Consider the following 24,703-nt stretch of genomic DNA (forward strand, 5'->3'; position numbering starts at 1 on the left):
CATCCTGGGTGGTTCGGCTAAAAAAAAAAAAGTAATTTCTAAACTGGTTGTTAACTAAGAAATTAGCATAACCGCTGTTTAACATGAATGAAGTGAACTTATTTAAGTGTCTGGAGCAAATCTACCCTCTAGAGAGTATAGTTATTAAAATATGCTTAATACCAGCTACCTCACTATTAAACTGGGCAACCTCAGTGTTAATAAACACCATAACCAGAACTTTAAAATGATCCCGATTCAGACAGTTACCAGCACAAAGAAAGAAGACGTCGAAAGTCAGTCTGCCCAAAGGTTATGATCCCAGTAGCGTTAAATCAATGACGTTTGTGAGCAAGGCTTTTCCAGTCTGACTCCTGGAACAAAGTACAGTTCCCTTCGAATGTTTCCACAGCCACCTAAGAGTGTTTTGAAGAAGCCCTGGCAGGAAACACTGCCATAGATGTTCACATGAAGACCAAAGCTTCCCACAGTGTTCTGGGAAGTCTGGCCCTAGGACCTTGGTTAAAAATCATAGTTCTACTAGCTAAGTTAATCATCCAAGATTCCAGGTATAGACACACACAGGGAAAATACTGGTGGGAGCTTAAATGTTCTTTATATTTAGGCCAGTGTTGTTGCCTTTGGCCCTGAAGTCTCCAATTCTTCATTCACTGAATAAGGAGGAGGTGAGGGAACCTTTCTGTCTAAAGAAATCTTACAATTTCTCCGCATTGGAAAGCAAGAAAGAACAGCATGGCTCCAAGTGATCATACTCGCCAGTTCCCTGTAGAATCAATCACTGAGGTGAGGGGAGAGAGCCACTGGAGCTTTAGGTCTCAGCAGCTCTAGAAGAAGAGAGAGAGAGAGAGAGAGAGAGAGAGAGAGAGAGAGAGAGAGAGAGAGAGAGAGAGAGAGAGAGAGAGAGAGAATGCATTCTTAGGCTGTCTCTTGCCAAAGTGATCATGAAGTCAGCCACAAATTCTCATTCTTTCTTTGTGCTTTGTGTGGCCCAGGATCTCAGGGGCTTCTCCTCTTCCAGCCCCTTGACATCTTCTTCCAGGAAGTAGGTGCACTCATGTTAAAGCTGTTGCTTTGGGTCTGCTCCCATTTGAAGCCCAACTTCCCAAACTCCTATGCTCTGTATTGCAGTATTAACCCATTTCAGCTGGTTTCCTCTCTCTCATTTGGTCCCATACGCACATTCAAACTTGCTTTTCTTACTTTACACGTTTCCTTTTGTTTTTCTGCCTAACATTTGAAGCTCTCTTAAAATAGTTTAAAAAAGTGTTTCAGCCCATTTTACCTCAGTTGCTTATCTATAGATTACTGTACCACCATTTTCCCCTGACTTACCTTCCCATATTTTTTGGAGAGGGTTGACAGACTATTAAGAATAGGAACTTAGGAGGCACTAACTTGGTTCAAATCTCTTGCTGTTCACCAATTCTGTGAGTTGCTTAAAAGTTCTGAAGTACATTTGCATCCTCCATCAGACTGAGATATTAACATTTGGCATTGCTGCTACCAAAACCCAGCTTGGTAATGGTTACTTGCTTGGTCGCTGTGAACTGAAGGTCCCTGAGAACGCTATGCCTTTGATAAGATTGGGTAGGTTGGTATGCAGCCACAAACTCCATGACTGCACAGCCAGAATGCTGTAGAGCAAGATGCAAAATGATATTGGGCTAAGTGTGGCCCTCTTGGTAGCTCTTTACCATCCTTGGCTTTTTAGCCCAGCATCCTTGTGGCCATCAAGTACAACCTTTGAAAAGCACTCATTTAGCAGATGACTGTATAGCTAGTTTCTCAAGACTGAAGCATCCCCTTCTCAGCAGAGGCTCTTAAAGACTCGGGAAGTAAAGAAAACTTACAAGTCAGGAAGTAATGAGTCACAAGTCTTAGGAAAGTTCTAGAACTTACCCGATTCGCAAGTGCTCTTCCCAAGGTTATAAAAGCAGTAACACTTGCTGGGAGACAGGACTATAGACAGAAAGACTGCCTGCAGTGTGTGCAGGGAGCTTCCCAGACGCAGCTGCCTTGAGTTATGTTCCATGCTTGGGTAGGCTTTATATTGATGCCCCTATCCTTGAGTCACAGTCGATGCTATGAATAACTCTTCCCCATAGTCTTGTAACTAACCAAAATGAACACCCTGCTTCAGAAAGGGACTGAGGTAGTATTGCTTCTTTGTTTTGTCATCTGTGCCCTATCTGGGTGAGTACATCTGTTCGCATCTCTCCAGGAAGAAGCACAAAACACACACTATTCATTTCACTTCCACTGTCCTAGAAGTGAGATATTATCAGAGAATGTCTGAAGCAATGGCTAAGGGTTGCCTATTTTATTACCGCCACCCTACTTGATGCCCACCAGTGCATTTGGTAAGTGCCTTGATCTATAGCTTTCCTTTGTTCTGTGTCTAGAAAAGTCACGTCACTGCTTCCTCTGTGGCACCTGCCACTCAAGGACAAGGTGAATCATTGGCTCAGAGTAGAAGATCTGTGACTCCCTCTGAGGTGAGACTTGTGCTTCGCATCAGCAGCACAGTGATTCTAGGAAACTTCTAGAAAGTGAATGTCATGGCTGTGTTCATTTCTGGGGAGAATGAAGAGGAAAATTTTAATTTTTCCTTCTGTAAGTGTATGGTAAAACTTGGAAACTAACACTGTAGACAACGTAACAGTAAGCTGACACAGGGAATGTGGACCTCAGGATTTCAAAAGCTCTCCTGAGCAGCTTGAACTGGGAATGTCATGTGTAAAAGACACAGATGGCAAGATCAGTGTCGTGCACTGTTACTCCTGGCTAGGTAAAGAGGGTGTTCTAGCTTGTTTCCATTTGTCCTTTGCCCCAAGAGACTCTAGTATACAAGCAGTTTTTGACTCTGTTTGAGGAAGGGCTTGAGTACCAAACTTAGTCAATCCCTTCTGAAGATGCTGTTTTCAGTATACATCCACATTACAACTCAGCTTCTCTCTCTTTTCAGGAGTAGGGTTGATTCTGTCTTCACCATGTGTAATACTCTTCTGGGAAAAGTAACACACACACCACCCAGGAAATAGTGAAAGTGATGGAAAATCACAAGTGTTTCCTTATGTAAAATGACATTTCCACATGACAGGGGATAGTCAAGAATTTACATCTGAAGTTCCAGACATAGTGTCAGGGATATGAACTCCACCAAAAGTTCTTTATATTAACAAAGTGATAAGTCATTTTTAAAAGCTGATTTTTTTTGCATGCCTTTATGCTTCAGCCCTCAGTATTACAACTTAATTCTTTTGATTATAGTGACCGCAAGAAAATTAGCAATCTTCTTTATTGGTGGTCATTGAAAATTAAGTATGTGTAAACCAAATCTAATTTTAATAATGATGATTAGAGACTGATTAATAACAAGTTAGCAGGCATGTTGTTAATAGAAAAAGATAATAGCTACTCTAGATTAAATAAATCCCCTCATCTAGAAAATTATTACTGCAGCTTCCACCCATAGGTGACCCAAATTTCATCATAGTTGATTAACACTGGATCTATGAAAATGAGATGCCACAGTCTGAGATCATCAAAGGACATGCAGTTTTCTTCTTATAACTGAACTATTAAGTTTTCAGGGTCAAACAGTGTGTCAATTGACTTTTGGAATTTAAGAACACCATGACTCTATCTTTGTACTTCAGCTTAAATTTGTAAACTAGTTCCTATAGTTTTACAGATTTCTACCTTGGCTATTCATCTCTAAATGCATACAGTTATGTTTAGTAATGTACACGTGAACAGTTATGTATACATACAACTATTTATAAATGTGTGAGTTTATATTTAACATTTTATAGCCGGCCAGGCGGTGGTGGCGCACGCCTTTAATCCCAGCACTCGGGAGGCAGAGCCAGGCGGATCTCTGTGAGTTCGAGGCCAGCCTGGGCTACCAAGTGAGTCCCAGGAAAGGCTCAAAGCTACACAGAGAAACCTTGTCTCGAAAAACCAAAAAAAAAAAAAAAAAAAAAAAACATTTTATAGCCATCCTAAACTGTACAATACACATATATTTATATATAATATATGATATATATTTACATATAATATATTTAAGAACCAAGCATTAAGTGGTAAACATCAGTTGTTTTTCCTGTGATCTGAGGAGGATGAAGGAAATCCTTGAAAGAAACATGTTCACACCGGGCGGTGGTGGCACACGCCTTTAATCCCAGCACTCGGGAGGCAGAGCCAGGCAAATCTCTGTGAGTTTGAGGCCAGCCTTGTCCACAGAGCTAGTTCCAGGAAAGGTGCAAAGCTACACAGAGAAACCCGGTCTCGAAAAACCAAACAACAACAACAAAAAAGAAACATGTCCATATAAAATATAGTCACACACTCTGTCTTCCTTGGCTCTCATTTTTCTTATGTCATTAATGGTCAATAGGAAAGTATGCCATTTCATAGTACTACAAACTACCTGGCTGTTTTCACTGACAGAAAATATAATATAAATGAGCAATCAATGAGAATTCTAGTTCTGAATTCATTCCCAGTTCATTCATGATGAGCAGACCCTCTTCCTATGACTGTATGGAAGCAGACTCCTAGACTCAACCTCTCTTCTGGGCATATGGTATCCTCCAGTTGATTACACACTCTAATACAACAGACTTCTCCTCTGGAGGGTGAAGCATGGTGATCATGCACTGTATGTTTTTAACCTAAAAAACTATAGAAAATGTTAACCATGCAAGAAGCAAGGGGAAGAATATCTTGAGTTTCACACACAACATCTCTTTTCCTACACAGTTACTTTGCATTTCACATGGCTAGATTTTATTTTTTTCTTTCTGCAAACTTCACAATTTCATACTGAAGATTTTAGGGGAAAAAAGGCACAATGCCCACCTTGTTCTTAAGTTCTCTAAGTCATGGAACAAAGTCCCCAGGCATCTTGTATAACAGATACTCACAGTTGCAAGGAAATACTGAGTCAAATTTTTGTTTCTACAGTAGTTGAGGACCATGAAACTCTACTCCCATTTCCAGCTCTGTGCCTCCATTGATCCCTGCTCAAGTAGCACCAAGGTCAACCATGTAAAGATATATTTTGCTTACAAAAAAATTCCATTAAGATAAAATTGTCACTTATCCATTCTTGTCTTTCATACAGCTTTTGCATAAATAATCACAAATAATTGTTTCCAATAAATGAGTATTTCCCAGGGGACAGCTGAGAATGTTATCCATCCCTTCATCTTCTCATTAGCTGTGCACAGTACTCAGCCTTTGGGTAAGCACAGCACCTTCTTAAGTAAGGTTCATTTTCTTGTTTATTCAAGGGAACATCTACCAAAATGCACACATGTTGCTGAAAGAACTCATGGGAAGATTCACTCTGACAAAAGAAAAAAAAATATTCACCAGGAGTCACAAACAACAACATACAAGCAAAAGTCACCAGCATGGCTAAAGGGACCCTGGGCTAGCTGTCAGCAGACAGACCTCAGGCCAGGCTCTCCCTTCCAAACTCCATTTAGCCAGTTTCCCCACCTTGTTCTCTTTCTAGAATGTGTATGTTTTAGTATAACTAGTTTTTAAAAACTTAAAGTATGGCCCCACAGAGGTGCAGCAAGAGAGAAGTGGATTAGGCACCAAGGCCAGATGTAAAAAACAGTAGTGTACATTTTGTTGATCAAATGTATAGTTTTTAGAGACAACGAGGCAGGTTTCTTTTCTATAGGATACCTCAGAGCTGATCTGAGCTCCCTCCTCCTCATGTCTGTTCCTCAGAGAGCCAGGTGGCTTCTTTGCTGAGAAAAGCAATCAGACATTACCTGTTGGTTATCTGACATTTCTGTGATGCTCACTTCATTACTGCAATACATGAGACTTTTGCATTCTATGCCATGTCTGAGTTTTGCATGTGCTTCCTGGAATAAATTCACCGTAAGATTTAGCTTTGAGACTTCACCTTGAGATTGCCTAGCTCAGTACCTTGGGTTTATAATTAATAATGCAGATTTTTCTGTTCAACCCAGAAGTAGAGTCTGAACTAGGGATGAAATCTTCATCTTAGCTGTTTTTCCAGATAAATCATATGCACTTGACATATTGTTTCAGGAAAGTTCATGTGGTTCCCATGTGGCCTACATGCCCAATACAACATGAATTGATATGACAAGTAAGTGTGTGCTATCCATAGGATGGTTTTACAACTAGGAATTGTTTGAATCCACCGTCCATAAATATTGAGGATATATATGGGCAATATTTGAGATCTAGTTCTCTATCACTTAACTTCCAGATTTAGAAATGAGACCATAATTTTAACAAATGTTCCTCTCTTTCTCCCCTTCTCCTTCTTTCTCTGATTTACACAAGAATTATCTCACATCACGTCAGTTACTCTCAGTTGCTAGCCTGTGTCTCTCTTCCATTTGTAGCCATAAAGTTAAGATGGATCCCATCCAAGTAAGCAGTCAACTCTGATCTCCTAAGGACTGGTCCACTCAAGTCCAGAAAGTTCACAGACATTCAGCAAATGTAATTTAATTTCAAGTCCTGCAACAAGACCCCAGTCTACAAGGCCATGTCTCATTTAGATTGGTTATACTGGGCCTAGAGAGACGGCACAGAGGTTTAGAGTACTGGTTGCTTTTCCAGAGGATCAGGGCTCAATTCCCATCACCCACATGGCAGCTCACAACCACTGTGACTCCAGTTCCAGGGGATCCAATGGCATCTTCTGATCTCCTGTAGTAGCACTGCACATGGAGTACCTGCATGCACCAAAAACACTCATACACACACAACAAAAATAGATTGGTTATACTGTTCAGTGAGGGTGCTCTACAATGGCACTACCTAGGGAGCAGAAGCCAAGACTTAAAGTATAGGAGGAGAATATTCTCTCTACTTCCCAAGTTTGACAATTATGTTCTTTTCAGTATTATACACTATTGCAGTAACGACACCATTATTAATTTGCACCATGCCCAAGCCTTCTTTTGAACACAATGTGAAGAATTTGTCCTAATCCACTGAGCTATAGAATAAAAATTAAGCTTGTGCCCCATAGTAGATAAAGTGTCATCTCCCTATAACAGACATATTTTAATCACTACATTTCAGTGAATTATACTTAAAAAATATATACAACAAATACATAACTGGCATTCAAAGTCCAATACAAAGACAGATAATGTTAACATCCTCCTAGCTTCAGCTATTTCCATAGTATCTATGATTCACTGACCATGAAGGGCAGGACACATAGCAGTGATGGAGAAACCACCTTCTAGGAATCATGCAACCATTGTCATTGTTAGCTCCTCTTTCTCTCAAGGAGCTGGACACAAGTGTTATTACACACCGACAATACATGCCAACATCACCAGTAAGCCAAATAAGTGGGAAGAGTGTCTATGACACGTAAAGAAAAGAGACAGGGGTCTTCTTGGCTGGCGTTAATACCCAGGTCAAGGGCACTGGCAGGCCATGCCTTTAAAACATAGGAAGAACACAGCTTCCCAGGGCCAGGCTAATAAAGGGCACAGCTCCAACCAGCCTCATTAACCACAGGCATTGGCAGCCTTTGGAGTGTGAAGTCAGGAGATGGCCATGGTTGGCTTCACCTCCTAAATCATCTGTCATTACAGCTAGGAAGTCCACACTCTATTAAACTTTTTCCTAACATCCAGAGAACAAATCTGCCCACTGCGTTATGTGAGGACTATTCCTATAACTTTTCAGTGATCCTAAGTCATGACACTCATCTTGGCTTTGAATTTGTATTCGTCCTTCTACTTTCGGGAATTAAAATTACAATTCACTGTCTTTTTTTTTTCTGTCACATATATACTTTTTATCTAGAACATTAAAGTTGACAGCTAAAATTGTATGTCATACCCTGTGTAATCCGTATTGTCAACCGAAAGAAATAAATGTAAAACACTCTCTTCCCATCTCATTTTTATTACTATTACATACATCTTTCAGGAAGTAGGAAACATTTGTAAGTTCTGTCTTTGGTAAATGTTTAGAGAGGAAAATCCTTAAATGCCAGTCTCTGCCCAGAATGGCACATTTCAATAGCACCCATGAAGCCAGTCTTTCAGGCAGTGCCAGGGGCTGCCAGCTCTGTCCTAGCACCTTTTTGTCCATGTTAAAAATATCAGGTTGCCTAAGAGAGCATACACAATATTAATAACTCATGAGGTAACCTTGCTTTCTAATTATCTACGCAGACATTGGTCCCCCCTTTTGTCAGGCAACACACTTCTTAGAGACATCTATGAGATAAAATTATTTTAAAAATAAAAAGTGTTTCTATGAAATGTAAAAATGTAGACTTTTGTCTTGCAATGTGATGACTAAAGCCACTGACTTCACTTCTTCGGCTTTGAAATATGCAATGCCTTGGACCACCATCATGCAGGAGTGTGACCACGCAGGGTACGACACAGAAGTTATCATCTGCCACTAGCTCCTCAACAGAGCTCCCACTTGATGCTAGATCTGCACAGGCTTTGAAGAGTCTCCAAGGGTCAAGTCTGCTCCTTTCCTCAGGCATATGTGGCTGGTCAAGGGAGACAGACCCAATCACAGCCACCTTCACACAGCAAAGCTCCAAAGACAAGGCTGGGCCCTTTGCTTTAGGAAATGAAGAATCTTGACTGGGTTCATAGGTCACAAAAAGAGGGTGACGGACTGAGAACAAGGGTGGACCGTGTGGGAAGGGTTGTGAATGCAGGAGACTCCACTTCTGAAGTCTAGCACAGCTGGGGTTTAGAGAGGAGAGGTTCGGAGAAGGTAAGAAGTCCAGAGCATCCTGTCAAGGAGGTGGCAGACAACACTAATATATATTGCAGATCACAGGCCATTAAGGAAAGTACGTGGCTGGGTGGTAGGGATTCTGTCGCCGTCATTTTAGAGTTTGGCTTCTGCATCTAACTCAGAGGTAGGAACTTCTTTTGCAAAAAGCACTACTTTTAGGGCCTGAAAATTTGTGAAATCTTGATCTTAAGATGTCTTAAAATGTAATGGGAAAATAGGGGAAATTATCTAAATGTCTCAGCTTTGTTTATTTTGTTTTGTTTTCAAAGTGCTGAGGAGGATTTCACATGGTTTGATTTGTTCACAGGAGGGGCTCATTTCTACTGTTAAGCAAAATATTTCTTTGTGGCAAAGTGAAATAATCATGACATTAATTCTAGAAATGAAAAGTAAGGCCACAAACTAATGCATTTGTGTGAGGCAGTGTGGACTGGAGGAGTTTCACTAGAAATACGAGGATCATCTGTCAAATGGAAATCGGGGATTATGTTCTGAGATTCCATTTCCTAAGTACAGGTTATGGTGAAAACGTCTACTACTATGGGTTAATATTTATATCAATCTCACTCCAAAAGTTCTATTTGTATCACTCATCTAAATTTTAGGCTCTTACCTTTGATTCTCTGGAGGTGCCATAGAGCTGGGTTTGGTGTTCCCAGTGGATCTCTTGTACAGGGAAAATCTTCCTCACTGAAGGCACAGTACTGAGTTCTGTGAGTTGTGTGTGTGTGTAGTATGGGCTAGGGTAGTGGCTGAACACCCTCTACTCTCCTATTGTTGATACCAGATTTTGGGGTTGCTTGCTACACTTGTCCACAGAATGTCTTCAAGTATAATAGCTCCCTCAATCATCTAGTCCATCCTGAAGTCCTAGCACCCCCCTCCTCCAATCGGCCTTTTGGAACCTTCTATATGGCTGAACACCATTAAAACACCATTTCTTCTTAGTGTGTTTCTGTCCCTTATGGTACATTCTGTCTAAGTGAACCACAGGTACTTCTTAAAACTATTTAAAAGATTTATTTTATTTATACGTATGTACATATATGTGTCTGATTAGTTGCTCATAGAGGTCAGAAGAGGGCATCGTCAGGTCCTGTGAAGCTGGAATTACCAGCTTCTCTATGCTACCTGATGTGGATGTTAGGAACTGAACCCTGGTCCTGAGGCAGAGCAGTAGTGCTGTTAAGCACTGAGCCATCTCTCCAGCCCTGATTCTTGAGAGTTTATTGTCTCATTGAAGATGCCTCACACAAGGGACATTTTCTAGCTACACAATAAAACCATTTTCCTCTAGGGTCTTCCAGCTCCTTAGTGGGTTCATGGGAACCAGGCTTGGGTGTTTATGCCTCCGAGATACTTCATGCTTTTCTGCTCAGCATCCTGAGAAGTGTCCTTTTTTGTTCAATTGAAAAAAAACCCCTAAAAGCCCAACACTTAGAGCAAGAAAATTGTGACATTAAACAGCCCTCTTGTGTTCTTTTCTCCAGAGAATTTCATGTGATTTACTACTTGAATCATTTATTTTAGAATTTATATTTCATGATACACTCTCTCTTAGGCAAAGAAGTAGCTTGTCTGTTCTTTACTGAAATGGGGAGCATAAATAAGAATAAAACCACCAGAGGAGGAGAACACAAATGCAACCCTAACACTATGTTACTATGACTTCACATTGTTTTATACAATTAGTGCTTCCTTAAATCATGCATATTGTCCTCCCACCCCTAATCCTTAAATGGAAGCAACACCCCTCTGCATTCCTGAACCAAAAGCTACCCAGTTACTTAATTAATTATTTCAGGAAAGCACAGCCTATGAGCAGCATCTCTTGAACAGATTGTTCATAGAGAAAACTACTCAATTTGATCACCAGCGTGTTGCCTGGGAGAAAACACTACCTGATAATGAATGTCATTTTCCTTCATTTGCCTACCACACTGTATAGTAAAATTAAGATCACACTTTCCTATGCAAGTTCAAGAAACAAGTATAATGAGAGGGTGTAATTTTAAAGTACAGCATGGGAAGTAAAGAATCTGTCTTTTTTCAGTGTCCTTTTTTGACCTCTATGCCTTGGTCATCCATCACAATTCAGTCTATCTTGGGCCATCAGAGAGAGGGTAACAGAATGAGAATGGCATGAATTCTCAAAGGCACTAGTCCTCTTCAGTGCCAAATCTTTTCTGTGAAGACCTCACTGGAAGTAAACATGGGTTTGATGCTTAGGGTGACTTCATGATTGTGTTCTTCAGACTCAACAAATCACATTGAAATAGTGTGCACAGTAGACTGGTGCTGGCCTCCTCTGTACGCTTGCCACCCATGGAAAGTTGGTAGGCTGCCTACCATGCTGTATCTTGTTGTCTACCAGCACTGTGATCTCCACCTCCTGCCCACCGCCACCCCCCCTTAGGATGGTGTTAGAGACGGAGATGGATTTCAAACTCAGGAAGTCATGAAGAACCAAAGGTGCCTCCTTTCCTCTCCTAGATTATTTGTAACATTTGTGGGTCTTGTGTTATCTTAGAAACATGTTATATGAAGTATAGGTTGAGGAAACCCACCCACACATCAGAAGACAGTGGCCCCTTTGTGGAGGAGTATGAGACATGGTAAAAGAAGGACCAATTGATTTATAAAGCATCTTTCTTGTGTAGACAAACACTTTCCATCACGAGAGTTTGGGAAAACTGAGATATTTGTCTTGAAATGTTGCTTCATGATCCAATGAGAGGGGCAAATACAAATTTACAGTAGACAACGTTGTGTTAAAAGTCAGCTAGGACAGATTTCTCTCTTCAGTATTCTGCAGAGAATTGAACATTGAATCTTATTGATGAATTCTAACCTGACCTTGGACCTCAAACTCTTCTGCAATTTCTAGGCTCTGGTTGAAAATTACTCTTCAGTGATTTCTCAAGCTCTTTCTGGCCATATACTTCTAATATCCTCGAAATCAACAATGCCTAGTGAAAATTCCCCCAAGAGCTTCAGCAGCAGTTTTGCTAAGTGATTAAGGTTCAGAAATGTTCTTCTTCAAAGACTCAGTAACTGTGTGTGTGTGTGTGTGTGTGTGTGTGTGTGTGTGTCCATGTGTACATGTTTGGAAGTGTACAGGCACACACACACATTTGTACACCTGTATATTAGCGAATGATGGGTTTCTCTCTCAATCACCCTCTACTTCACTTTTTTTTAGATAGGGTTTCCTACTGTACTGGAGCTCACTGATTCTTTGTCCAAACACAGATACCAAGGAAACATTTCTTTTCCATTATTTATTTTTCTCTGGCTCCCAGTTCACACTCTATCTTTATGACCCAAACCATAACCATTTGTCTTCCTAGGGGTTCCCTGGGATTGTGCCCTTCACCACACTGTCAGTGGTTTGTATCAGGTCCTTAACTTCAGCAGTCCAAAGACAGCAGCCTCAGAGTGACTCATCATCACTTCAGCTCACTGTCACACTACATTGAACTGAATGTTTATCCCTCCCGCATCTGGGAAGGATATTGGTTGGCAGAGCTCACATATATCAAAACACAGTGCAAGTTATTTCCCTCCAATATCACAACACCTTCTGTCCACTGTCTTTTTTCATCTGTTCCCATGCTGAATAATGGGCTCCTGTGCAAGAGAAATCTATCTCATAGCATCTCCACACCTGGGATATATACACATCCCTCTGGAATACCCATACACATGAGGACTCCAGAAATTGAAAGTATGACATACACACACACTATACTTTCTAATGCCACAACTACTGGAATTCTCCAAATACCATTTGTCATACCCTCAGAACTTCTTTTCTTGATATCTGCTTGGACCCCTCTACTTGTCAATGAATTTAAGGTTTAAAATGGACCCTAAGAGTTGAGGTGCAGTGCATTGGGAGATCAACAAATAGAGCAGTCCCTTCTGTGCAGTCCAGAAAGGAAAGCAGTGAACACCTGGGGAAGGGCGGTCTTCATGGTGTCCAGGTGAAATTTCCCTTGTTGCTCTTTTCGGTGGGTGATGCATGTGTCCAGAGAGACAGAGACACAGCTAATTTAGCCAAAAGAAGACATTGCCAGGATGAACCAAAATGCTGGAAGAGAGGAAAAGTCAAGCCCCGGATGTTCCTGAGTGCCGATGTGACCCATCATTTTGAATATACCAAAATAAGCAGAGCAGAAGGCAGGAGGCAGGCAGGCCATGCTCAGTTTTCAAATGGTGGGTAGGGGGCTATATTTACTTCAATCTAGGCATGTAGAAAAGGCAAATGACTTTGATTGGATCGTTGCCTCCTGAGACAGGTACAGATTTTAATGACTGGCAAATGAACCTTTCTAGAAACAAAGTGTCTATCATGAGAGAAGTTTGTAGTGTAGAGACAACAGGAAATGCCTCCGAAATGATGAGATCTTGAGTTTGTAGACAGTAATGAAGACAGCTGTGTTGATGTAACCTAGAGATAGCTATGAATTGCTAAGTCCCTGAACACCCAAGCATCGAGTAGAGAAGCAGACTGAGGCTGATGGCTAGACATTTACCTGCTAGAACTAATATAGGATGGATGCCACTTACTGCTATAGGGACTATTAGAAGATGGATAGAGGAAGATTCTTAGAGAAGAAGGCAAGCTACAGGGTAACTATGACTTTTACCTTCTCTTCCCAATGGTCTATGAAAACTAGGTCTAAAGATCTGAGCATATTTCTCTCACTTACAGAGGCTTTGAAACAATATGCCATAGTACATTAAGCCTAGTGACCAGCATTGCTGTCTGGTTCTCTAGTGAGTTCTGTTTCTCTCATTGTACGTAACCCACTTAGTGCTTCATTCTTGATATCTGAACTTATCCTGGGCCATGATCAATAAAAAATACCCATTTAAGAGCTTGCATGGCTTATATGAAACCAACCATGTTGCTACTGATTTTCCTGTAGAGTTTTGGTTTGTAAACTGCATTTCACACTTATGACCCTAACCATCTTGCTGTACTTCCTGTTTCTAGTAACCCAGGGTTTCTGGAGAACTGAGTTCCTCATGTCAAGCTCTTCACTGTCACTCCCTTTGAGCCACATTTTTTTCTTAATTATCACCGTCTTGCATTCCAGATGACTGTCCTTACAGCCGTGGGAACCTAAGTCCCTATGCCTTCTCAGAGGCTTCCATATTTCAAGCACAGCTTTCCCCCATTCAGGCCTTCCTCCCTCGATGTTCTGAGCCTTGGCTCTGACTCGTAGTCTGCCATTTTTCCTTCTCTCCTTTTCAGCCAGTTTTCAACTGAGGTGGTTGAAATGCTCTTACAGGGCAATTCATGGAGGATGGCTTGTGGGAGATCGAGATGAGAAAACCTTGCTTTTCTGTACTGTTAACATTATTTTAATAAGGAGGGTAAGGTTAAAAGTCAAACTTGGGAGAACAGCAAATCAAGAAAAATCTTGCTTCTTTAGAAGTAAAAATGGGGCAAGTGTAGAAACCAAGATGCCCATAGGAATAATAATAACAACAGTAACAATGGCTTTGTGCGCTCTGCAACTTGGCAGGAGATGTGTTGGTCAGCTGACTCACTGCATGCTACCCCTGTTTTATTTGGTATGTTAGATTTGGAAAAATGGTCACCTTTCATTGATAGGCCTCTGTAAAATGGTAAATAACATTTATCTTCATTTTGCAACCTTCAAATGGAGGGCTCTGTTATATACGCATATTCCCATGAATGTATAACAGAACACACCCAATAGTGCCACGTCTGAGGGTTTCCAACGGGTACATCAATCTGGATTTGTTCAAACCAGGGGCTGTGGGCTCTGCTAGCAGGAAACAGCTCCACTAGTTTGGCCCAGGATGAGTGACTTCATTTATACTCACCAGTGCACTGGCAGGCAACTCATGTACCTGCTGAGAGGACTTGGTTTGATGTGGGCCTTGTCCCAAGGCCTGTAGTTCCTGGCGACCTTCCCTGTTGTTGCACCTCTGAACTTCACACCCCATGTGGAGCTGTCTCTCTCTTGCTTCTCCCTGGGCAGGATGATCGTTTAAAAGAGGTTTACAATCTGACTACTCTTTTGTTGATGTTCTTAGTAGCATTCTCGCTTTAGTCATTTAAAACATTGGTTGTCATGGTATTGAGATCTTCTATCCCTTTATGAATAGTCCAATCTCTGAATGACCTTCAACACTGAACTTACACTGGTATATTAAGAATAGATCAGTCAACAATTACTCTATCTGAAGACACAGAACACTGGGCTCAAGATGTAGCTCAGTTGGTAGAGCAAATTCCCAGCATGTACTGGGCCTGGGCTCCATCCCCAGTGCCATATAATACTGGACATGATGATGCATGCCTACAATCCCAGCACTAGTGAGGTAGAAGCAAGAGAATGACAAGTTCAAGGTTATCTTAAGCTACATAAAGAGTTCAAGGCCAGCCTGGGATGTAAAAGATCTTCTCTCAAAAAAGCAAAAGGAAGACCACAAAATAAAACATTTTTTCTACAGGAAATAGGCAAAAAGTTAATTAAGAACAAACATGAATTAATCGTCAACACATCAATATTTTAATTTTTATAAGCTCTTATCCAAGTAATTAGACCTCATACAAAACTGTAACGCTCCACTTGCATTATTTAGTAAAACAACATATTAAGGTTAAATGAGGAACACGTTTTCATTGTCTTACAAGGCTGGAGACATAATAGTGTGTGGCTCACATGCTGGAGCCTGTTTGGAAAGATAACCTAGCAAGAATGGAGGCGGAATTCTACATACATGGAGTTCTAATGTACTTCAAACTGGAAATAGCTCAGTCACTCACTCTGGGAGTCCAACTCTCTTCCACTCCAGCAAGACAGATCCTCCAATCATACTGGAGCTTTGTATCAAATTTTAAAAGGTCAATAAACAAATGTAATGCCCTTTCAGAATACTTTTCTCTCCAGATGAACATCCATATTTTAAATGCCAGAGATATATTTCAAAATATAAAGATAGTATAAAAATTATAATAATCCAATAGTCACACGAAAGATAACATTGTACATAGAGTTAAATCTGTGTATTCTGTACTATTATATATGGATTCTAATTAAATTACTACCCCTCATAATTGATGTTCACTTCCTACAGTTCATCTAAGCTAAAAAGAAAAGAAAATATGTTTGCTTTCTAAAAAAAAAAAAAAAAATCATTATTTAGTACCTTTCTCTCAAAGACAGATATTGAGTACATTGTCAATGTTTGTTAAGTTGTTAAGTTGATACACACTCTCTCTTTCTCTCTCTCTCTCTCTCTCTCTCTCTCTCTCTCTCTCTCTCTCTCTCTCTTGTGTGTGTGTGTGTGTGTGTGTGTGTGTATGTGTGTGTGCGTGTGGTGTGTGTGTTTCAGATGCTGAGATTTTAAACATAACGTAGTAAGATTTCTCAAAAGTTCATCACAATTTAAACTACATTTTTAGTTTTAATTTTGCTAATGTATTATCCATGTTCATTAAATTTAAAATAATTAAACACTATTGTGAGAACATCTTGTCTACTTGATACCCAAACTGCCTACCCTGAATAGTTTAATGTGTGTTTCCTATAAACAAGGTGTCATGTCATTTTGCTACACAATGCCATCAAACCCACAAGCTTCACACCTAAACAATTTGCCATCAAATCCCCAAACTTCACTGGAGTTTCTTCAGTGAGTGAGTTCAATAACGAGCAGTGATATACAGTGCCCAGTCCCATGTAGCATTTAACTTCCATGAACTTATGTGACTCTGTATTTTCTTACTCTTGCCTTTGCTTGGATAATTCTGATGCTTTAAGATCATAAACTAACTGTTTTGTAGAACTATTCTAGTCTGGATTTGATTAGACTGAGTCATGGCCGCGGGGCAGTGATAGCACAGAAGCAATGAATTAAGTGTGTGCTTATTGCATTCCGTCAATGCCACCCAGTCACCATCAGCTTCACTGCTGATGCTAATGTCATTGTTAAGAAAACGACAGCTCAGGGCTGGAGAAATGGCTCATCTCTTAAGAGCACTTCCTATTCTTGCAGAGGACCTGAGTTCAGTTCCTAGCACCTACATGACCGCTCACACTTGTCTGGAACTACAGTTCTAAAGACTCAGACATCCTCTCCTGGCCTCCATGGGCACTGCCCACACATGGTTTACATATGTACACACCAGCATATCTTCGAACACGTGAAATAATAAGAAATGTAAATTATCAATAAGCAGAAAATTTCCACCACTGACTTATTTTCTGCCCCTTGAAGGTTAGCACGGTTCCTGGGGAAGTAAATTTAAATAGTGAATATCCTAGCCCTTTAACTCTTTAATTAATTCATATTTGAATTAACTCACTACTTGTTATTTTATTAGGTAGATAGAATCTACCTAAAAAAAAATAGGTAAAATTATGTGACCTATTTTCGTGGTGAAATTATTTTCTTCTTGGTAAAGTCAACTCCATTCTGAAGATCTCCCCATTATTCTTCCATCCTTTGTCACATAACAAGTAATACAGACCCTTCTTTCACACTTTCTGATGAACTCTGGCTCAAAACATTGGCTACGCATTATTACATGGTGGCTTTGAGACAAAGCATCTTGAATCCATAATCCAGAGTGGGTAATTCTGACTGAGGTATCAGATCTGTCTTTCCGTAATACATAGGGAAAATCTAAACATGAACACAAAGACCTAACACAAATAACTAGTTGTCCAGGTCAGTTCTAAGATCCAAAAGACATAAGAAAACTCTTTTTCTGGACAGTAAATAAAAGATTAAAGATAGAAATGCATTTTTAACTCACCTTCAATTGATACTAGAAGATGAGTATCAGTCAATACCTCAGTATTTTTCTACTACAAAGTAGTGATGGCTCTTGGTAACCTGCCCCAATGTCGCACAAGAAGAGTTAATAAAGGCACAGAATTTTGCTTGTCTCTTAATGAAATTATTATACTTAACTGATCATTAAACTCTTTATTTAGTTTGTACTTGGTGTCTCTGAGAATGCTTCATCAGGATTTGCAAGGCTATCCTGAAACATTTCCAATATACTAACCTCTGTGAGGAGCACAGTTATTGAGTGTGAGGTGAGCCCATGAGAACCTCTGGGAAGTCTCCAGAAGTGAGATTGCACCCAGCGTGACTTGGGACAGGCAGCCAGGCTGGCCCTGAGAAGCAGTAGCCATTATAAACTTGTCAGGTTTATGAGACAGTACAGATATAAACAGGATGAGCAGCGGCCAAATGTGGTCCTTCCATCCCCCCCTCTCTCTGGAAAGGTGGCTAAAACCTGTGCCAGTGACCCTGGGGATATGAAATGTCCTGTGCCAGCAGCGAGGGCCAGACAATCATTAAAGGGACTATAAACAAGACAGGATTAAGCATGGGAAAGGGCTGTGGGGCCTTCCTATTAGACTGTCTGGAGGGAAGCCAGAGTCCCACCATGTGATCTTGCTCTGGAGTTCACCTCAGCGACCGTGCCTGGTAATGAAGGGAAGCCTATCGCTTGTGTGGGTGGGAGGCATGGTGGAGAAGGCACAAGAGACCAGTCCCATCACTAATTAAAGAGGATGCGTGCATGCAAGTGCTTACACCCCGTCCAAGCACCTTCATGCGTGCATGCAAGTGCTTACGCCCCGTCCAAGCACCTTCCAAGGCTACACATCTCTATATCTATCCACAACACTGACTCTTGGTCCCTTTTACTATATACCTATGCTTACTAAAGAAATAATATATTATGATTTTGTTCAGGTTAGGTAAAAGACTCTACTTAGAATCACAAAAGTGTTATACAGCTAGGACAACTCTCAGGACTTGTGCTCTTAAGTATACTAGGATAGAGCATCCCAATGAATCCTGGGATTTATCTCCCAGGAATCCATCCATCTAGCACCGGGAAGTAACTTAAGATAACTGGAACTGAAAACAAATTCCAAGCCCAGGCCCACAGTTTCATGGTTCTCCTTTTAACCCAAGTCTAAGGCCTCTGACAGAATGTGGGAGTTAGGATGTCGGGGCTCAGACCCCACCACTGATGTGGATTCCTTCCACAAGAAAGTTCAGCGATTCACTGTTAAATTTTATGTGCTGTAGATCTGAAATAATGCCCCCAAATTGGATACATGCCAAGCTCCAAAAATAATATAGAAGTCTAAAAAGAGTGGCAGGGCAGGCTGATAATCCCAGCTAGCCAGGAGGTTGGGACACCAACTTCTAAAGCCTCAAGACTGCCTGCCTGGGCTGCCACGTTAGATCAAAGGCAGCCTATGGTACTCAGCCAGCCCTTGTCTCAGAATTTAAAAATAAAGAAAATAGTTAGTGATATAATTTAGGGGTAAAGTACTTGGCTAGCATGCCAACAGCCCTGGGCTCCATCCCAGTCTCCGATTTTCTCCTAATTTTAATTGCTAAATCATTCATTTACTCATTCATCTGTCCATTCAAAAGATGTCTGATGACTACTGAGTTTGCACGAGATACTAGGCTAGAATTCCAGTGGTCAAGTGCACAGAAGACATTTGTAGGCTGGTAGGAAAGAGAGGCCGAAATACGCAAATATAAAAAGGGGAAGCTAAGCTTCTTGCATATGATGCTCTCTGACCCAACACACGGGGGCTTGTCAGCAGGCACAACAAGCATTCAGTCTGCAGATGGTGCTGAAGTCACTGGAAACCCCACTGGACTTTGAGTGGCTTCTCTTCTTTGGAGAGAACTATCTAAATTAACTAGGCTTCTTTGGAGATGGGACATAATGGGCATAAAGACAGGAAACATTTGGAAGACCAACTTCATTGGAACTAAAAAGAAACATTATTTGTCATATTTCAGTGTCACATTGTGTTTTGAAAGCCTGAGGACCTTTCTTAATCAATCTGTGGGAAGTCATAAAGTGCTACCCAAATTCAGCTGAGGAGGATGGTGTTTGTCTTCATTAGGTAGCTCAGTGTGACTGAGGCTGCCGAGAATCTTTCCCTACAGCATGAACAGCTTTGTTCTACCAAGATCTTAAGCTGAACTTGAAGTTAGAGCAATCCAACATCGAACTGTAAACAGCCTCATGCAGCTGGACTTTGCTAATTTTTAATTAACAATGGTATCAATATGTCAGATCATGATTTCCTTTAGATAACAAGTAAAATTTAAATGTCTTTGAAATAAGTTATGTATGTTATAAAAACAGTGGCTCCTGTACTGACAAATTGGTGAATTGAGATTCAAAGCCAATCCAAACAGCAACAACAACAACAACAAAAAACTCTTCAAAGGACACAATTAAATATGTTCTTCAAACAATTTAACACTGTTTCAGTTTTCTACAGAAAATACCACATCCTCTGTGAAGGTCAGCTACACGGAGCTCATGTGTGTCACACTAAACCAGGACTAGCTTGTGCAAAAGTGAGCTCAGCTAATTGTTTATCTGGGCATTATCAAATCAGGGGCTAACACGTGTCAGGAAACAAGCTGAGCCAGAACTCACAGCGAAGATGAGGGCCCCAGAGGCAAACCAGAATGCTGGGAAGAAAGAGCCATCTTGTCAATAAAGAATATGATCACAGGCCATGAGGACAGAGTCCTGGGCTCTGCCAAGAGAAGAACAGATGAGTCCCTGAAGGGAAGCAGTAATACCTTCTTTTTAGTAACAGATATGTCAGGTAGTGAATGAGGTACGTTTTTATACAGAGAAACAGAGCTGGGGGAATGACATAAAGTTCTGGTGAAGCCAAGCGTGCTTCTGAATTCGGATGCCCCTGATCCTGAGTTGAGACTTACCCAAGTCAGGTGCCAACAAGGCTGGGAGGGTTCACCCTCGGACTGTGAGGTCACAGTTGAATCCTGGTGTCAACAGAGGGAGTGTAACTCTGGAAAACAGAACCACTGGACAATCTGTACTTTCACTAAGGAGAAGCTGGGTTAGATGGTGAAGTGTGGAGAAAGGGCTGAACAGATGTAAGATATGCCATGTAAGTCCTTCAAAGGACAATGAAGGTCTGAAGTCAGTGCAAGAAAGAACGGCTGGGGAGCAGAGCTAGAAGATCCCAAGAGCTGGCCGAGGTATTCCCATCTGATGGCAACTAGGAGACACTGGAATCACTCACGGACACCATCTGCTGATTGCAATTGAGGACTCTTTTACTCCACTTAGGATTCCATAAGAAACCTAGATAGAGAATCTCACTTTTGAAAATACCAGGTTTGATTTTCCATGAAGCATGCCAGATTTTTAAAAAAAAATGCTCACCCAAAGCTGTAAGTTGATTGTTTTGTTTTCATTTTTCTTTTGTTGTGTGCTGACTCAGAATGGAACTGGAAGGCTGGAAGGGAAGAGCTGGAAGGAAAAAGGTATATAGATATATAGATAGATAAATAGATAGATAGATAGATAGATAGATAGATAGATAGATAGATAGATAGATAGATATAATCAGCAGATTTGAATGAAGGGGAAATGTTAACATCTGCTAAGTTCTGGAAATAAACTCTATTGGTACCAATTTACCTCAAAGATTTCATGCATAGACACAAGCACACGTAGAGTGAGAAAAATAGTTGATCCTTTGAAGTCATAGTTAAATTCAAGTGGCATTTTGTGGCTTCCCAGAAGTTGATTCAGAACGGTCATTCAACTTTCAAAAGACTATTGAAATCAATAAGAACTTACTTGAACATCTACCCATAGAAGGCCACTTAGATAAGTTATAGTATTACTACATACTAAAGTATTTTTCAAATATTCACAGATTTCAGTACATTTTTATATGCTGAGAAGAACAAAAATCCAAGAGAGAAATGTGAAAATAATCAGTGAAAACCAGGGTCAATAATACTCTCCTGTTCCACAAGATGATGGAATGCTGGAGCCCTGACTTTGTCAGGACAAACTTTACCACCACAAACTGGCAAAATCTAACAAAAAGTGCTTTTAGTCCTTAGGTCACATTCAGAAGTCCCAGAAGTGATGGAGCTATGCTTCCTGCAAGAGGTCATGGGAAATACCTCTTCTGTCTTCTTCAGACCTCCTGTGTTGCCAACATTTTTCACACGTGATCAAATCAATAGGCTGCGTTTTTACTCTCTCTGCATCTCTGTGTCTTATGAAGACACTTGGCACTGGATTTGTAATCGAGCAGACCATAGCTCGGATGAGATAACTGAATTCTCCCATAGTTTCTGTCTGCATGTTGCAGGGCTAAAGGAAACAGTCATTTTCAGTCCAACATGATGGGAACCTCAGAAGAAGAGGGAGCAACCATTTAGTCTAAGAGTGAAAAACTGGAGCTTGTCTGGAGAGAACTGATAAGAGTCCATACTGGAAGCTTCCTGAAGCTGGGGTTGTCTGCCTGCAGGCTTTGCCGGAGGCCACAGACACTGGGAGAGGGAAGTCAGGCTGTGCACATCTGGGATGGAGTGCGCACATCTGAGATGGGTCTTTCCTCTTAAGTTGCTTTGATGCATGTCAATCATGTCTGGAAATACTCTCTAGACAGGCATAAACATGTGCTTTACTAATTTCCTAAGTGTCTCAATCCAAAATCAGGTTAAATTCACAGCCAATAATTACAGAGGTTTTTGAGAGGGCTTTTTGTTTTGTTTTGTTTTGTTTTCCAATATGGCCAATATTTGAAAGGCTTTCTTTTCTTCCACAGGAAATATATATGTGCATTATTTGAATAGGAAAGAAAATTCATTTTTGTATATTCACTTATATTTTGAATTTTCTTATTTACCATGACAATATTCTATATTCTCCATTAAGTAAAAATGTAGTCTAAAACACAGAATGACTAAAACTTTATTTGAGTTGAAGTTAAGTCCTTGGCTAGAATAACCTGAAGATTTGCTTTTGAAAACCTTGTTGCATACAAATCAGTTAGAGTAGCGAATGTGGCGGGAGCTCCAAGAACAGCATCTTGACTTAGGGGAAGAATACGCTGGATCCCTCAGCTTCATTTAATGGCTGTATCTTCATTGTTGGAGAAGAGCAGAAAAACTAATTGCAGAAGCTCGCAATGCTCAGATCCTTCTCTGTTTTAGACCCTTGGCTTAAGTCAGCTCGTGGGTGTCCCATCAAAGCATCAACCCCTGAATCACAGAGAAGCAGCTGCTCTTCCTCCCTCAGCACATCACTCTGGTGATCAGGGTTCTGTCATCTGGGAGGTCTAAACAACTCCAGCGGGGAGTGGTGCTCCCTGCAGAAAGCCAGGAGGTTCTGCTGACCCACAGAAACTGCTCCCAGTGTGGTCTCAAGTGACAGCAGTGACTTGTAGAAGGGCTTTAATTTGTAGATGTGACTTTTCTTGAACTCATGTGACATTCAGGAACTCCCAGGGATAATCGGTGGGGTTTTGTAAGAATAGGAACTTTCCCAAGACTTATGAAATAGCATGTTTTCACACTCCCTGTGATATATGGTTGCATTTTCCTAAAGCAAGCCATAAGGTATTTCATCTTTACATATTCCTGTACTTTCTCCGTATATAGTTAGCCAAATTAATTCCTAACCTTAGTCCTTAGAAGAGGAGTGGATTCTCCATAGTCCACAAGTTTTTCACATTGGATTAAGTAATGATTAACTCCCAGACTCTAGACCTAGCCCATTTGCGTGAATAGCGCTAATTGGCCATGCATGGGAATACCATTCTTACTTGAAGACCAAGAAAGACAGGATCATGCCCAGCCTGAGTCTGGTACCCAGAAAACACGGTAGCCTCAGAGGAATTGGGAGCCAAGAAACAGCAAACCCATGAGCTACAGACACAAATATTTGAACAAACTAAACAGAAAATAGCGTCACTTCGGTTGCCCTGAATAAAATTCCTTACCAAAGTCAACATTAAACCAATTCTTTACTGTAGAAGTTATGAGTAATTTTCATTTGAAGATAATAAAATTCATAGCGAAATCAATCGTGAGATATAAAAGTAAGTTTAGAAACAAGAGAAGTTGAGATACAAGAAGAATCTGTGTTTTATTATACTCAGGGAAATTAAATCAGCAGCTTGGGGTTTCGGAGATAACTGTTTCATTCCCTACAGTCCCGTGGGCATGTAAGAAAAGAGATGGAATGCAGAAGAATAGAGGTGGGATACAGAAGAGAGATGGCATACAGTTAATACAAAATTAAGCAAGCACACTCTGATCCTGGTGCTCTTCCTGCAAGCATGCTCCCCATGCACTCACTGCCTTCGCTTAGCAGCCTGTCACCCTTCCTTCCATGTCTTATCAGAGGAGCTGACGTCTTCATTGCTGCGTCTGCACCAGCTGCTCTTGCCCATGGAGGGATTCCATTTCCCATCTTGAAGGTAAGCCTTAATCATTCAAGCTCCAGGAGCCCATAATACTGCAAGTGGCTTTCCTCTTTCCAAGGAGCATCTCCTGAGGCAGTCTGCCTGCAGCCTCCATGGGAATGAGATCAGCTTTGTGTTTGTTGGTGCTGAAGATCTCTCAACAACAAAGATGATTCTCGGGATCTGGTTTCCCCTTCCTGCCTCTCTCCCCTGCCCTTGAACAATCAATCTCATTTCTGTCTGCTTTAGCTGAAGCCCACAGCAGTAACATACTGTGTGTGCCTCTGAAACAGCTCCTCAGGATAACTGTTTTTGATCCCACGTGATGTTAAAAGTTGGTTCCTCAGTGGCAAAGACACTTTTGCAGGCAGTGGCAGTTACTCAACAGCCCAAAGCTTGGTTTTAAAGATTCTGTGATTGTGTCACACCCTGGATATTGGCTGAGATGTTTGAATTCTGAAGTGTGTTTGCAAATCCTAATATTTTTCACTTATGATGGGAGCACTGAGGATTATCTTAAGCGGCTCCAGACAGACAAATGTGGATTGATTGAGGAACTAAGTACGTGCTATACAAACGCTCGTTGTTTTTCCTGTGACGAATATCTAAGT

At 40.9% G+C, this 24,703-nt stretch overlaps 1 long non-coding RNA gene across 1 annotated transcript; it reads right to left on the bottom strand.

Moving 5' to 3' along the window:
• Positions 1-4,793: 4,793 nt before the first annotated feature.
• LOC131912361 (uncharacterized) lies at positions 4,794-20,704 on the bottom strand. The gene is made up of 3 exons (XR_009379607.1): positions 20,578-20,704; positions 14,659-14,808; positions 4,794-5,356 (listed from the first exon to the last, which is right to left on the bottom strand). It is a non-coding gene; the product is annotated as an uncharacterized LOC131912361 (long non-coding RNA).
• Positions 20,705-24,703: the final 3,999 nt, after the last annotated feature.

Source organism: Peromyscus eremicus, chromosome 6 (genome assembly GCF_949786415.1).
Source record: "Peromyscus eremicus chromosome 6, PerEre_H2_v1, whole genome shotgun sequence".
In the NCBI taxonomy this organism is placed as follows: Eukaryota; Metazoa; Chordata; class Mammalia; order Rodentia; family Cricetidae; genus Peromyscus; species Peromyscus eremicus.